The following is a 16,001-nucleotide window of genomic DNA, read 5'->3' as shown; positions in this document are numbered from 1 at the left end:
ATAGAGGAGTAATAGAGAAGTCATAATAGAGTCATAGTGGAGTCATATAGGAGACCTAGTGTCATAGATTCATAGAAGAGCCATAGAGGAGTCAGTGGAGTTATAGAGGAGTCATAGTGGAGTCATAGAGGAGTCATAGAGGAGTCACATAGAAGTCATAGTGGAGTCATGTAGGAGTCATGTAGGAGTCATAGAGGAGTAATAGTATCATAGAGCCAAAGAGGAGTCATAGTGGAGTCGTAGTGGAGTCATAGAAGAGACATAGTGGAGTCATAGAGGGGTAATAGAAAAGTCATTAAAGAGTCATAGTGGATTCATATAGGAGACATAGTGTCATACATTCTTAGAGGTGTCATAGAAGAATCATAGTGTGTCGTTGTTTAAACCCAGTCAGGTAACTTGTTCACTCACTCCCAGTGAGTGGTGCTGAGCTGACAACAATCGAGGTCCGTGTCCGTCCCCCCCCACCGGGGCTCTCCCCTTCCCCATTCCCGGAGGAACGGGGAGGAGGATCGAGAGAGTGCAACTCCTACGGGTTGACACAAGAACAGTCCAGCAACAAATCACCACTGCTACTATCAGCTAAAACAATGATAAGGGAAAATAACAAGGGAAGAGAATACGATACCACCGGCCAAGAAAACGAGTTCCACCCTGAAGCCCCTGTCCTTCCGGGTAACTCCCAGTTACCCCTCACCCCGGGCATGACGTGCTGTGGTATGGAATACCTTCCCGGCTAGCCCGGGTCAGGCGCCCCGTCCCTGCTTCCTCACAGCTTCCCCTCCTCCCTGGCAGAGCATGAGCCTCACAGAGTCCTTGGTCAGGGTAAACATCACTTAGCAACAACCGACAACATCGGCTTCACCAACACTCTTCTCAAGCTGGAAGTCAAAACACAGCACTGCACCAGCTAACACAAAGGAAAAACATGACTGCTACTGCTGAACCCAGGACATTATCCACCCCTTATTCCATACCATTCACGTCGTGCTCAGATCCCACATTTTCAATATACCATCGCTCTCCCACATATATACATCCATATACATACAGACCAAGAGGAAAAGATCATTTTCTTAGTGCATGGAACAATCCCTATAATGCTGCCGAGTCCATTCGGTCCATGATGTTCAAAGTTCATTCTCTGTTGGGATGATGGCTGGAGGGAAGTCAGGGCCAGTCGCTGGTGACCTGGAGACATCTAGTTCATACTGTAGTTCTAGCATGTCCGGTACGGCAGCACTCAATGGTGGTGTGACTTCATTCAGGCCACGATAGTCTACTGTTAGTCTCCATTCTCCATTAGACTTTCGCACTGGCCATATGGGGCTATTAAAGGGTGAGCGGGTCCTGCTGATCACCCCCTGACTCTCCAGTCTACGGATCAACTGATGGATGGGAATCAGGGAGTCTCGGTTGGTGCGATATTGCCGCCGGTGCACTGTTGTGGTCGCAATTGGCACTTGTTGTTCTTCAACTTTCAGCAACCCCACAGCAGAGGGATCTTCTGAGAGACCAGGCAAGGTGGACAGCTGCTCAATTTCCTCAGTCTCCAAAGCAGCAATACCAAAAACCCACCGGTACCCTTTTGGGTCTTTGAAGTACCCTCTCTTGAGGTAGTCTATGCCGAGGATGCATGGAGCCTCTGGACCAGTCACAATAGGGTGCTTTTGCCATTCCCTCCCAGTCAGGCTGATTTCAGCCTCCAGCACAGTCAACTCTTGGGATCCTCCTGTTACTCCAGAAATATAGATGGATTCCACCCCTTGACAGCTTGATGGCATCAGGGTACACTGTGTACCGGTATCTACTAGAGCCTTATACTTCTGTGGGACTAATGTGCCAGGCCATCTGATCCACACAGTCCAGTAAATCCGATTGTCCCCTACCTCCACCTGGCTGGAGGCAGGGCCCCTCTAATGGTCATCACAGCGTTGGACATTTAAATCGTGGTGAAAGGGATTATTCTTCGTTATCACAGGAGCTGGAGTAAAATCAGCTCTTCCATTCCATCTGGGAAACTGCTCACCAGAGACTGAAGCCGTAGCTCTCATGGGACGATCAGTCTTGGCCCTTGCTCCCCTCTTCAGTTCACTCACCCGTTCCTCCAAAGCTGAAGTAGGTTTTCCATCCCCCTTTGTCATGTCTTCTCCGTGATCCAGCAGGTAAAACCATAGGGTACCCCGTGGCGTATACCTCCTGTATCTCCTCTCTTGAACAATAGGACGCCTTTTGTTAATAGCTGAGACGTGTGTTGCTACACGTGAGGAGCTGGATAAATCAGATAGATCGTCCCTCAATTGTTCGAGGTCCTGGGACAGTTTTTTCACAGCTGAGATGATGGAAGGGGTGAGGTTGTCTTCGAACTCTCGGAGTTTATGAACCATTTCATCCACTGTTAGTGGTACTATGTCATTCCAGGTCACTGTTGCCAATGAATGGGTATATGATGACGGTGCATTCCGTGTAAGTTTTCGCCACATGGGTCGTGTACATTCAACTTCATCTGGATCTATAGGTGTATCCCCGTTATTCGGATTGATGTGATAGAGCATCTCTACGATGGCCGATTCCCTCAGAGACTGGATGCCTTTGTCTATAGTAGTCCACTTGGCCGAACGACTCGTAACATCGTCCTTGTACGGAAACCTTTCTTTCACAGCTGCCAAGAGCCGCCTCCAAAGGCTGAGGGACTTTTTCTCTCTTGCCATTGCTTTGTCAATTCCCCCTTCTCTAGCAAGTGATCCCAGCTGCTTGGCTTCTGTACCTTCTAGTTCGTGACCATCGGCCCCATTGTCCCAGCATCGGAGTAACCAGGTGATGATGTGCTCCCCTGGTTGACGGGTAAAATCTTTTCGCATATTCCGCAGCTCGGTTGAGGTCCGAGGTCGAGAAGTTACCTCTTCTTCTTCTTCTTCGTCATGTGATGATGACTCCTGATCAGATTCTGGACCGGGTGGTGAATTCATTGGTTCTTCATCTCGCTTCACCCTTTTTGCCTCCTTTTTACTTGTTCTCTTGCGTACAGGGGCAACCGATATTGATACAAAGTGGTCCTCTGGTTTGGCTGCAGTGATTATCACTGTGGTTTGAGTAGCAACTGTATTTGTTGCTGGGGGTGGTGTAGCTGCTGTGCTTGGAGCTGGGGTAACCGCGCTGTCTGTTGCAGTTGAAGTTTGAGCAGCTGCTGTACTTGCCACTGGGGTAGCTGCGCAGTTCATTGCAGCCAAAGTTTGAGTAGCGACTGTCGCTTTGCCCTCAAATCCGCCGACATTCTTTTCCTTTTGAAGGTGCTGGATAGTGTTGAACAAGGCCCTGTAAGCATAGGCCAAGCCCCAGCACGTTGCCGTGATTTGTCCATCTCTGGTATGGCCAGAATGACCACACACCTCATTTAAGTGTTTTACTAATTCTTCTGGATTTTGCAGTTGTTCGGTAGTGAAATTCCAAAGTACTGGAGGGGCCCACTGACCTAGATACTTGCCCATACTATCCCACACACCCTGCCACTCATGGCTGTCCAGCCTCTGGGAAAATCTCTCGGTCCTCCTACATTGTCGTTTGACCCCAGACAAGACCCAAACCTGAATCTGCTTAACTCTTGAAATCAGTAGTGGGCAAAACACACTCTGTATGCGTGTTAGCATGGTGATTCCCATCACCATCAGCAAACAAGTCTCAACAGCATTAAAAGGCCATTCAAAAAGTTCAAAACTCTCAAATGTAAATGGTCTGGGGGGACGACTGGGAGGGTAAAAGGATGTCTCCTTCACAGGTTGAGCACCTGAGAAGGAGAAAAAAGATGTGTAATTGCTAAGCACCTCCATCATATACCTCCCAAAGTATAAAGGTGGTGACCACACTGGGAACATAAGCCAGATCAGTTTCATGATCAATGATTCTATTGTATTACAAGTCATTACCATAAAGTACAATGGGATAAAAACCTTAGCCCAAGCCCCACACTTGAAAAACACTAATACAGCAAATACCGGATGGACGTAAGATACGATATACTGAAACTGTGAGATCAAGAGGAAGAACCTTGAGAGCCAATAAATCAGCATTGTGACGAGCGACTATCAATCCAGTCAGATCTGTTCTTATCTCAACCCCTCGTGCCCCACGTTGGGCGCCAAAAAAGAACTCTCATGGTTTAAACCCAGTCAGGTAACTTGTTCACTCACTCCCAGTGAGTGGTGCCGAGCTGACAACAATCGAGGTCCGTGTCCGTCTACCCCCCCCCCCCCCCCCCCCCGCACCGGGGCTCTCCCCTTCCCCACTTCCGGAGGAACGGGGAGGAGGATCGAGAGAGTGCAATTCCTACGGGTTGAGACAAGAACAGTCCAGCAACCAATGTACAACACAAATCACCACCGCTACTATCAACTACAACAATGATAAGGGAAAATAACAAGGGAAGAGAATACGATACCACCGGCCAAGAAAACGAGTTCCACCTGGAAGCCCGTGTCCTTCCGGGTAACTCCCAGTTACCCCCCCACCCCGGGCATGACGTGCCGTGGTATGGAATACCTCCCCGACTAGCCCGGGTCAGGCGCCCCGTCTCTGCTACCTCACAGCTTCCCCTCCTCCCTGGCAGAGCATGAGCCTCACAGAGTCCTTGGTCAGGGTCACTCAGCAACAACCGAAAACATCGGCTTCACCAACACTGTTCTCAAGCTAGAAGTCAAAACACAGCACTGCACCAGTTAACACAAAGGAAAAACATGACTGCTACTGCTGAACCCAGGACACTCACAAAGATGGAATTAGCCCTCTTACAAAACTATGAAATGCAGTGTGCCATTCAATAATAGGGTTAAACCCTCTCTTAATCCGTTTAGCAAAACTTCTACTCCAGGTCCCAGAAGGATACCTGTTGATAATAGTAAAATTGGGTATTACAGCACCTAAGGTGCATGCCTCCTTCCAGCTGGGGGGCAGAGTCTTATAAGCATTTTCTCCACATAACCAGTACCTTTAGGAACAGGCCATCACTGAACTACAATACCATCTATATTAATAGCACGATCGCAATTTGAATGGTGACCTACATCTGTGGCATTGAAACAAGCATGATCTCCTACCCTGGTTCCTGGTGTAATACATCTTTGTGCACAGGTGTAATGTTTATTACCTGGATTAGGATTAACTATTCCAAAGTTTAACCTTTCCTTCGAATACAGATTGCTAGTGTTCACTCACAAATTTGTCCATGAGGCAGTGTTTGGAATTGGAACTCCAATTAATGGGAGATCCAGGCTTTCTCCTGATTTAGGCAACTGTGCACACACCCAATAGTCAGTACGATTAAAAACATTAGTAATATTCTGCACTAACTTCAGGTGTAAGTTCTGGTCCCAAGCTCGTGTGCCAGTTATCATATGAGTCCAAATTATGACCGACGCAATTTCACACGTAAGGGTCCTGAAGGTTCGATCTGCCATGTCTTCTCTGGCTCTGGTGCTTTCTTAGTTCTTGAATGATGTATCCAAGCAGGTTGTTCCTTTATCTTCACTGCTGTAAAGGTGGTCAGTAATATCGTAGGGGAGTCGTAGAAGAGTCATAGTGTTGTAGAGGAGGCATAGAGGAGTCAGATGGCTAACAGACGGCTCATAGAGCAATCTTAGGAGTCATAGTAGAGTCACAATGGGGGTCATAGAGGGGTCATAGAGGCATCATAGTGGCATCATAGAGGTGTCATAGAGGAGTCATAGAGGTGTCTTAGGGGAGTCATAGAGGAGTCATAGAGGAGTCATAGAGGAGTCCTAGAGAAGTCATACAGGAGTCCTGGATGAGTCATAGAGAGGTCATAGAGCAGTCGTAGAGGAGTCATGGAGGGGTCATAGAGGACTCATAGATGGGTCATTGAGTGGTCATAGAGGAGTCACAGAGGGGTCATGGAGAAGTCATAGAGGAGTCATAGAGGTGTCATGGAGGATTCATGGAGGAGTCATAGAGGAGTCATGAAGGAGTCATACAGGAGTCTGAGAGGAGTCTTGATGTCAAAAGTCACAGAGGTGTCATCGAGAAGTCATAGAGCAGTCACACAGCAGTAACAATGTAGTCATAGAGGAGTCATGGACAAGTCATAGAGGAGTCATAGTGACATAGAGGAGTCACAGAGGTGTCATAGAGGTGTCCTAGAAAAGTCAGAGAGGAGTCACAGAGGAATCAGAGAGTCATAGGGCAGTCATAGAGAAGTCATAGAGTCATAGAGGAGTCACAGAGGCTTCCTAGAGGTTTCATAGAGGTTTCATAGAGGAGTCATAGACGGGTCATAGAGGCGTCACAGAGGCATCATAGAGGTGTCATAGAAAAGTCATCCTGTCCAAGACTCATAGAGGATTCGGAGAGGAGTCATAGAGTCATAGAGTCATGGAGGTGTCATAGAGGACTCATAGAGGAGTCGTAGAGGAGTCATAGAGGAGTCATAGTGCTATAGAGGAGTCATAGAGGAGTCATAGAAGAGTCGGGGGCTCATTGACGACTCAGAGGAGTCATAATAGTCATAGTGGAGTCAGAGGGGTCATAGATGCGTCATAGAAGCATCATAGATGTGTCATAGAGGAGTCATAAAGGTTTCATAGAGTTATAGAGGAGACATTCAGGAATCATAGGGGAGTCATAAAAGAGTCATAGAAGAGTCATAGAGGAGTCACAGAGGAGTCAGAGGAGTCAGAGGAGTCATAGAGGACTCATAGAGGGGTCATAGAGAAGTCATAGAGGAGTCATAGAGGAGTCATAGAGGAGTCATACTGTCCTAGAGTCAAAGAGGGGTCATAGAAGAGTCATAGTGTCATAGAGTCATAGGGGTGTCATAGAGGGGTCATAGAGCAGTCAAATATCAGTCATAGAGGAGTCATAGAGGAGTCATAAAGGAGTCATAGAGCAGTCAAATATCAGTCATAGAGGAGTCATAAAGGCGTCATAGAGGAGTCATAGAGCAGTCAAATATCAGTCATAGAGGAGTCATAAAGGAGTCATAGAGGAGTCATACAGCATTCACAGGGGAGTCATAGAGAGTCATAGAGAAGTCATAGAAGAGTCATGGAGGAATCATGGAGGTGTCATAGAGGAGTTACAGAGGAGCCATTGCGTCATAAGGGCATAGCGGAGTCATAGACAGGTCGTAGAGAAGTCATAGAAGTTTCATTTAGTGGTCATAGAGGAGTCATAGAGGGGTCATGGAGGAGTCATAGAGAAGTCATAAATTCATACATGTGTCATAGAGGAATCAGAGAGGAGTCACAGGAGTCATAGAGTAGTCGGAGAAGTCATAGTGGAGACATAGAGGAGTCATAGAGTAGTCATAGAGGTGTCATAGAGGAGTCATATAAGAGTCATGGAAGAGTCATAGAGGAGTCATAGAGGAGTTATATTGGAGTCATAATGGAGTCATAGAGAAGTCATGGAATAGTCATGGAGGAGTCATGGAAGAGTCATAGAGAAGTCATAGCGGAGTCATGGGCGTGTCATAGGGGACTCATAGAGGAGTCATAGGGGAGTCATGGAGGAGTTGTAGATGAGTCATAGAGGAGTCATACTGGAGTCATAGAAGAGTCCTAGGGGACTCATAGAGGAGTCCTAGAGGAGTCAAAGAAGATTCTTAGAGGCATCTTAGAGGAGTCATATAGGATTATTAGAGGGTTCATTGAATAGTCACAGATGAGTCATAGAGGATTTATAGTGGAGTTATAGTGGAGTCATAGTGGAATCATAGAGGAGTCATAGAATGGTCAAAGTGGAGTCATAGAGGAATCATAGAGGATTCAGAGAGGAGTCAGAGAGGAGTCAGAGAGTCATAGAGGTGTCACAGAGTCACAGATGTGTCATAGAGGCGTTATGGAGGAGTTAAGGAGGATTCATAGATGAGTCGTGGTGGAGTCATAATGAAATCATAGAGGAGTCATATTGGATTCATACAGGAGTCATAGAATAGTCAAAGAGGAATCATAGAGGAGTCATAGAGGAGTAAGAGAGGAGTCAGAAAAGAGTCAGAGATTCACAGAGGAGTCATAGAGTCATAGATGTGTCATAGAGAAGCCTTGGAGGAATCAGGAAGGAGTCATAGTGGAGTAATAGAGGAGTTGTATAGCTTTCATGGAGGAGTCATAGAGGGGTCATGGAGGAGTCATAGAGGGGTCATGGAGGAGTCATAGAGGAGTCATGGAGGAGTTGGAGGCATCATAGATTCATAGATGTGTCATAGAGGAGTCATTGTGTCATAAAGTCATAGAGGTTTCATGCAGGAGTCATTGAGGGGTCGTAGCAGAGTCATAGAATGGTCATTCTGTGGTCATAGAGGAGTCATAGATAGGTCGTAGAGAAGTCATAGGGGTGTCTTAGAGGAGTCATAGAGGATTCTTAGAGGAGTCTTAGAGGAGTCATATTGGAGTCAGAGAGGAGTCATAGAGGAGTCGTAGAGGAGTCGCAGATTACTCACAGAGAAGTAGAGGAGTGGAAGAGGAATTGTAGATTAGTCATAGAGGTGTCAGAGGATTCATAGAGAAGTCATAAGGGAGTCATAGATTCATAGATGTGTTGTAGAGCATTCATCGAAGTGTCATAGAGGAGTCATTGCCTAAAGTCATAGAGGATTCATACAGGAGTGATAGAGGAGTGATAGAGGAGTCATAGAGAAGTCATAGAGGAATCATAGAGAAGTCATAGAGGAGTCAGAGAGTCAATAAGGTGTCAGAGCAGTCAATAAGGAGTCCTACAGGAGTCATAGAGGAGTTGTGGAGGAGTCATAGAGGAGTCATAGAGGAGTCATAGAGGAGTTGGAGAGTAGACATAGTATCACAGAGTTAGAGGGGTGTCATAGAGGAGACAGAGGACTCAAAGAGGATTCATAGAGGAGTCATAGTGTCTTAGAGGAGTCATAGTGTCTTAGAGGAGTCAGAGAGGAGTCAGAGAGGCATCAGAGAGGTGTCCTAGAGGAGTGCTAGAGGAATCCTAGAAAAGTCCTAGTGGAGTCTTAGAGGAGTCCTAGAGGAGTCATGGAGGGGTTATTGGGTGTTCATAGAGGAGTCTTAGACGAGTCATGGAGGATTCATAGAGGAGTCTTAGAGGGGTCATGGAGGAGTCATAGGGGCATCTTAGGATGGTCATAGAGCAATCATAGTGGAGTCATAGAGGAGTAATAGAGTCAAAGAGGAGTCATAGGGGGGTCATAGAGGAGTCATAGAGGAGTCATAGAGTAGTCATAGAGGATTCATAGAGGAGTCATAGTGTCATAGAGTCATAGAGGAATCATAGAGAACTCGTAGAAGAGTCATAGAGGAGTCATAGGGGAGTCATAGATTCATAGATGTGTCACAGAGCATTCATAGCGATGTCATAGAGGAGTCATAGAGTAGTCATTGTTCCATGAAGTCATAGAGGATTCATACAGGAGTCATAGAGGAGTCATAGAGGAGTCGCAGAGGAGTCAATAAGGTGTCAGAGCAGTCAATAAGGTGTCCTACAGGAGTCATAGGGGAGTCATGGAGGAGTCATGGAGGAGTCATAGAGGAGTCATAGAGGAGTAATGGAGGTGTCATAGGGGAGTCAGAGAGTAGTCATAGTATCATAGAGTCATAGGGGTATCATAGAGGAGACAGAGGACTCAAAGAGGATTCATAGAGGAGTCATAGTGTTGTATAGGAGTCACAGAGGAGTCATTGAGTAGTCACAGAGGAGTCATAGGGGAGTCATAGCAAAGTCATAGCCGAATCACAGATGAGTCATAGTGGAGTCATAGAGATGTCGTAGAGGAGTCCTAGCGGAGTCATAGAGGAGTCCTAGAGGAGTCATAGAAGAGTCTAAGGGCAGTCATATAGGTGCCACAGAGGAGTCATAGAGTAGTCATAGTGGAGTCAGACTGGAGTCATAGTGGAGTCATAGAAGTGTCATAGAGGAGTCATAGCGAAGTCCTAGAGGAGTCATAGAAGAGTCATAGTGGAGTTTTAGTGGAGTCATAGAGGTGTCATAGGGGAGTCCTAGAGGAATCCTAGAATAGTCCTAACGGAATCATAGATGACTCATAGAGGAGTGTTAGAGGAGTTCTAGGGGAGTCATAGACGAGTCACAGAGGAGTCATAGAGTCAAAGATGAGTCATAGTGGAATCATAGAGGAGTCATTAAGGAGTCAGAGAAGTGTCACAGAGGAGTCACAGAGGAGTCACGGAGGAGTCCTTGAGGAGTCATAGTGTCATAGAGAAGTCATAGAGGAGTGAAAGAGGAGTCAATGAGGGATCAGAGAGGAGTCAGAGAAGAGTCATAGAGGATTCATAGAGTTGTCATACAGGGGTCACAGTGGAGTCACAGTGCAATCACATTATAGTTATAGAGGTGTCATAGAGGCGTCCAAGAGTAGTCACAGAGATGTCATGGAGGAGTCACAGTGTCATGGATATGTCATACAGATGTCCTAGAGGAGTCCAAGAGGAGTCCTAGAGGAGTCCTAGTGGAGTCATATTGGAGTCAAAGTGTAGTCATAGTGGAGTCAAACAAGAGTCACAGTTCAGTCATAGAGGAGTCGTAGAGGTGTCACAGAGGAATCATAGAGTTACAGAACAGTCTTAGAAGGAGTCATAGAGGAGTCTTAGAGGAGTCAAAGAGGAGTCAAAGAGGAGTCATAGTGGAGTCAAACAGGAGTCACAGAGGAGTCACAGAGGAGTCACAGAGTTATAGAGAAGTCCTACAGGAGTCCTAGAGGAGTCAAAGAAGAGTCATAGTGGAGTCAAAGAGGAAACATAGTGTAATCATAGAGGAATCAAAGAGGAGTCACAGGAGTCATAGAGTTATAGAGGAGTCATAGAGGAGTCATAGGAGAGACATGAATGAATCATAATGAAGTCATAGAGTCATCAAAGAGGCGTAATATAGGCATCAGAGAGGAGTCAGAGAGGAGTCAGAGAGGAGTAGATGAGTCATTGAGGAGTCATATTGTTATAGAGGAGTCATAGAGGAGTCATGAAGGAATCATAGTGGAGTCATAGGGGAGTCATTGGGGCATCATAGAGGCGTCATAGAGATGCCTTAGAGGAATAATAGATGAGACATAGAGGGGTCAATGAGCGGTCATAGAGGAGTCATAGAGGTGTCATAGAGGAGTCAGAGTCGAGTTAGAGAGGAGTCAGAGAGTCATAGAGTAGTCATAGTGTCATAGAGGAGTCATAGATTCATAGAAAAGTCATAGAGGAGTCACAGAAAAGTCATAAAGAAGTCATAGAGGACTCAGAGAACTCATAGAAGACTCGTAGAGGAGTCATGGAGGAGTCATGGTGGAGTCTTAGATGAGTCATAGTGGAGTCATAAAGGATTCGGAGAGGAGTCATAATGACATAGTGTCATTTAGCTGTCATAGAGGAGTCATGGAGTCAAGGAGGAATCAGAGAGTCATAGAGGGCTCATAAATTAATAGAGTGTTCATAGAGTCATAGAGGAGTCAGAGAAGTCATAGAGGGCTCACAGTGGAGTCCCGGTGGAGTCAAGGTGGAGTCATAGAAGAGTCATAGAGGAGTCATAGAGGTGTCTTAGAGTCATAGAGGAGTCATAGGGGTGTCTTAGAGTCATAGAGGAGTCGTAGCATCATAGAGGAATCATACTGTCATAGAGGAGTCATAGAGGAGTAATCCAGGCGTCATAGAGGCATCATAGAGGCATCCAAGAGGAGTCATAGACGCGTCATAAAGGAGTCATAGAGGAGTCATAGAGCAGTCCTAGAGGAGTCCTAGAGAAGTCATAGTAGACTCAAAGAGGAGTCATAGTGGAATCATAGAGGAGTCACAGAGAAGTCATAGAGGAGTCATAGTGTCATAGAATAGTCAGAGAGGTCAATAAGGGGTCAGAGAGGAGTCCTTGAGGAGTCCTTGAGGAGTCATAGAGGCTTCATAGATGCATCAGAGGCATCCAAAAGGAATCATAGACGAGTCATTCATGAGTCATAGAGGAGTCATAGAATCATGGATGTATTATAGAGAAGTCCTAGAGGAGTCCTAGAGGAGTCCTAGAGGAGTCTTAGAAGAGTCATAATGGAGCCATAGGGGAGTCTTAGATGGGTCATAGAGGAGTCAAAGAGGAGTCAGAGAGGAGTCACAGAGGAGTCACAGAGTTACAGAGGAGTCATAAAGGACTATTGGGGAGTCATACAAGAATCATAGTGGAGTCATAGAGGCGTCATAGTGATGTCATAGAGGCATCTTTGAGGCGACATTGAGGCGTCATAGATTAGTCATAGATGTGTCATAGAGGGGTCATAGAGGAGTCATAGAGGAGTCAGAGAGGAGTCCTAGAGGAGTCTTAGAAGAGTCATAGAGGAGTCATAGAGGAGTCATGGTGGAATCATAGAGGTGTTGTTCAAGTGTCAGAGAGGATTCATGGAGAAATCACAGCGGCGTCACAGAGGAGTCATAGAGGAGTCATAGAAGAGTCATAGAGGAGTCATAGAGGTGTCATGGAGGAGTCGTAGAGAAGTCATAGTGTCATAGAGGAGTCAAAGAGGGGTCAATGAGGAATTGTGAGAGATGAGTCATAGAATAGTCTTAGAAGAGTCATAGAGGAGTCATAGAGGAGTCATGCAGGGGTCACAATGGAGACACAGAGGAGTCACAGTGGAGTCATAGAGGCTTCATAGAGGCATTATAGCAGCGTCATAGAGACGTCCAAGAGGAGTCATAGAAGAGTCGTAGAGGTGTCATAAAGGAGTCATAGTGTCATACAGAGTCATAGAGGAGCCATAGAGGAGTCATACAAGGGTCATAGAGGAGTCATAGTGGAGTCATAGAGAGGTCATAGAGGAGACATAGTGGAGTCATAGAGAGGTCATAGAGGAGACATAGAGGAGTCAGAGAGGAGTCATAGATTTATAGAGGATTCATAGAAGAGTCATAGGGGAGTCATATAAGAGTCACTGAGGAGTCATAGAGGAGTCCCAGTGGAGTCTCAGTGGAGTCACAATGCAGACACAGTGGAGTCATAGAGGCGTCATAAAGGTGTCATAGAGGCATCATAGAGGCGTTCAAGAGGAGTCATAGAGGAGTCATAGAGCAGTCATAGAGGAGTCAAAGAAGAGTCATAGAGTAGTCATAGAGGAGTCATAGAGGATTCATAGATTTGTAATGGAGGAGTCATGTAGGAGTCATAGAGAAGTCATAGAGGAGTCATAGAGGAGTCATGCAATGGTCACAATCTAGTCACAGTGGAGTCACAGAGGAGTCATACAACGGTCACAATCTAGTCACAGTGGAGTCACAGAGGAGTCATAAAAGCTTCATAGAGGCATCATACAGGCGTCATAGAAGCGTCATAGAGTTGCCATAGAGGTGTCCAAGAGGAGTTATAGACGAGTCATAGACAAATCATAGAGGAGTCATAGAGCATTCAAATATCTGTCATAGAGGAATCATAGAGTAGTCATAGTTATAGAGGAGTTATAGACGAGTCATAGACAAGTCATAGAGGAGTCATAGAGCATTCAAATATCTGTCATAGAGGAATCATAGAGTAGTCAGAGTTATAGAGGAGTTATAGACGAGTCATAGACAAGTCATAGAGGAGTCATAGAGCATTCAAATATCTGTCATAGAGGAATCATAGTCATAGAGTTATAGAAGAGTTATAGAAGAGTCATAGACAAGTCATAGAGGAGTCATAGAGCACTCAAATATCTTTCATAGAGGAATCAGTCATAGAGTTATAGAGGAGTTATAGACGAGTCATAGACAAGTCATAGAGGAGTCATAGAGCATTCAAATATCTGTCATAGAGGAATCATAGAGTAGTCAGAGTTATAGAGGAGTTATAGACGAGTCATAGACAAGTCATAGAGGAGTCATAGAGCATTCAAATATCTGTCATAGAGGAATCATAGTCATAGAGTTATAGAAGAGTTATAGAAGAGTCATAGACAAGTCATAGAGGAGTCATAGAGCACTCAAATATCTTTCATAGAGGAATCAGTCATAGAGTTATAGAGGAGTTATAGACGAGTCCTAGAGGAGTCCTAGAGGAGTCCTAGAACATTCAAATATCTGTCATAGACAAATCATAGTCATAGAGTTATAGAGGAGTTATAGACGAGTCATAGACAAGTCATAGAGGAGTCATAGAGCATTCAAATATCTGTCATAGACGAATCATAGAGTAGTCATAGAGATATAGAGTAGTCATAGAGTTATAGCAAAGTCATAGAGGAGTCATAGTGTTATAGAGGATTCATAGAGGAGTCACAGGGTAGTCATAGTGGAGTCATAGTGGAGTTATAGTGGAGTCATAGTGGAGTCATAGTGGAGTCATAGAGGAGTCAGTGGAGTCACAGTGGAGTCATAGAGGCATCATAGGGGTGTCGTAGGTCGCTTCAAGAGGAGTCATAGAAGAGTCATAGAGGAGTCACAGAGGAGTCAAAGAAGAGTCATAGAGGAATAATAGAGGAGTCATAGAGGAGTTGTAGAGTGTTCATAGATGAGTAATAGCAGAGTCATAGAGGAGTCAGAGGAGCCATGAAGGAGTCATAGAGGAGTCATAGAGGAGGAATACAGGACTCATACAGGAGTCATAGAGATGTCATAGTATCATAGAGTCATAGAGAAGTCTTAGAGGAGTCATAGTGTCATAGAGTCATAGAGGAGTCTTAGAGAAGGCATAGAGAAGTAGTAGAGAAGTCAATAAGATGTCAGAGCAGTCAATAAAAAGGCATAGAGGAGTCATAGAGGTTTTATAGAGGAGTCATAGAGGAGTCATAGAATCATAGAATCATAGAATAGTTCGAGTTGAAAAGGACCTTAAGATCATCAAGTTCCAACCCCCCTGCAATGGGCAGGGACACTTCATGCTAAATCATATCACCCAAGGCCTTGTCCAGCCTGGTCTTGAACACTGCCAGGGATGGAGCATTCACAACCTTCCTGGGCAACCCATTCCAGTGTCCCACCACCCTCACAGGAAAGAATTTCCTCCTTATATCAAATCTAAACTTCTCCTGTTTAAGTTTTAACCCGTTACCCCTTGTCCTATCACTACAGTCCCTAATGAAGAGTCCCTCCCCAGCATCCCTATAGGCCCCCTTCAGATACTGGAAGGCTGCTGTGCGGTCTCCACACAGCCTTCTCTTCTCCAGGCTGAACAGCCCCAGCTTCCTCAGCCTGTCTTCATACAGGAGGTGCTCCAGCCCCTGATCATCCTTGTGGCCTCCTCTGGACTTGTTCCAACAGTTCCACGTCCTTTTTATGTTGAGGAAAGCAGAACTGCACACAATGCTCCAGGTGAGGTCTCACAAGAGCAGAGTAGAGGAGTAGGGTCACCTCCTTCGACCTGCTGGTCACGCTCCTTTTGATGCAGCCCAGGGTACGGTTGGCTTTCTGGGCTGCAAGCGCACACAGCTGGCTCATGTTCATTTTCTCATCAAATAATAATAATGGGGTTCTATGAGGCTCTGATGGGGCGCTATGAGGCAATAATGGGGTCTATGAGGCAATAATGGGGCTCTATGGGGCTATAATGGGCCCTATGAGACTATAATAAGGCCCTATGAGGCTATAATGGGGCTCTATGAGGCAATAATGGCTTTCTATGGGGTTATAATGAGCTGTATGATGCAAAAATGGTGTTCTATGCGGGTACAATGGGGCTCTATGGGGCTATAATGGGGTCTATGAGGCAATAATGGGGTTCTATAGGGCTATAGGGGTTCTATGAGGCAATAATGGGGTTCTATGAGGCAATAATGGGGTTCTATGGGGCTATAATGGGCTGTATGATGCAATAACGAAGTTCTATGGGGCTATAATGGGGGTGTATGATGCAATAATTGGACTCTATGAGGCAATAATGGGCACTATGGGGTTATAATGGGGCTCTATGAGGCAATAATGGGTCTCTAACCAATAATGGGGCTCTATGAGGCTATAATGGGGCTCTATGAGGCAATGATGGGACTCTATGGGGCAATTATGGGGCTCTATGAGGTTATAATGGGGCTCTATGGGGCAATAATAGGGCTCTATGAGGCTATA

The sequence above is a fragment of the Pezoporus flaviventris genome, unplaced genomic scaffold (assembly GCF_033815535.1).
Source record: "Pezoporus flaviventris isolate CSIRO_AGI_PZ_B2104156 unplaced genomic scaffold, CSIRO_AGI_Pfla_v1 ptg000123l, whole genome shotgun sequence".
Lineage (NCBI taxonomy): Eukaryota > Metazoa > Chordata > Aves > Psittaciformes > Psittacidae > Pezoporus > Pezoporus flaviventris.
This window is presented reverse-complemented; position numbering follows the sequence as displayed.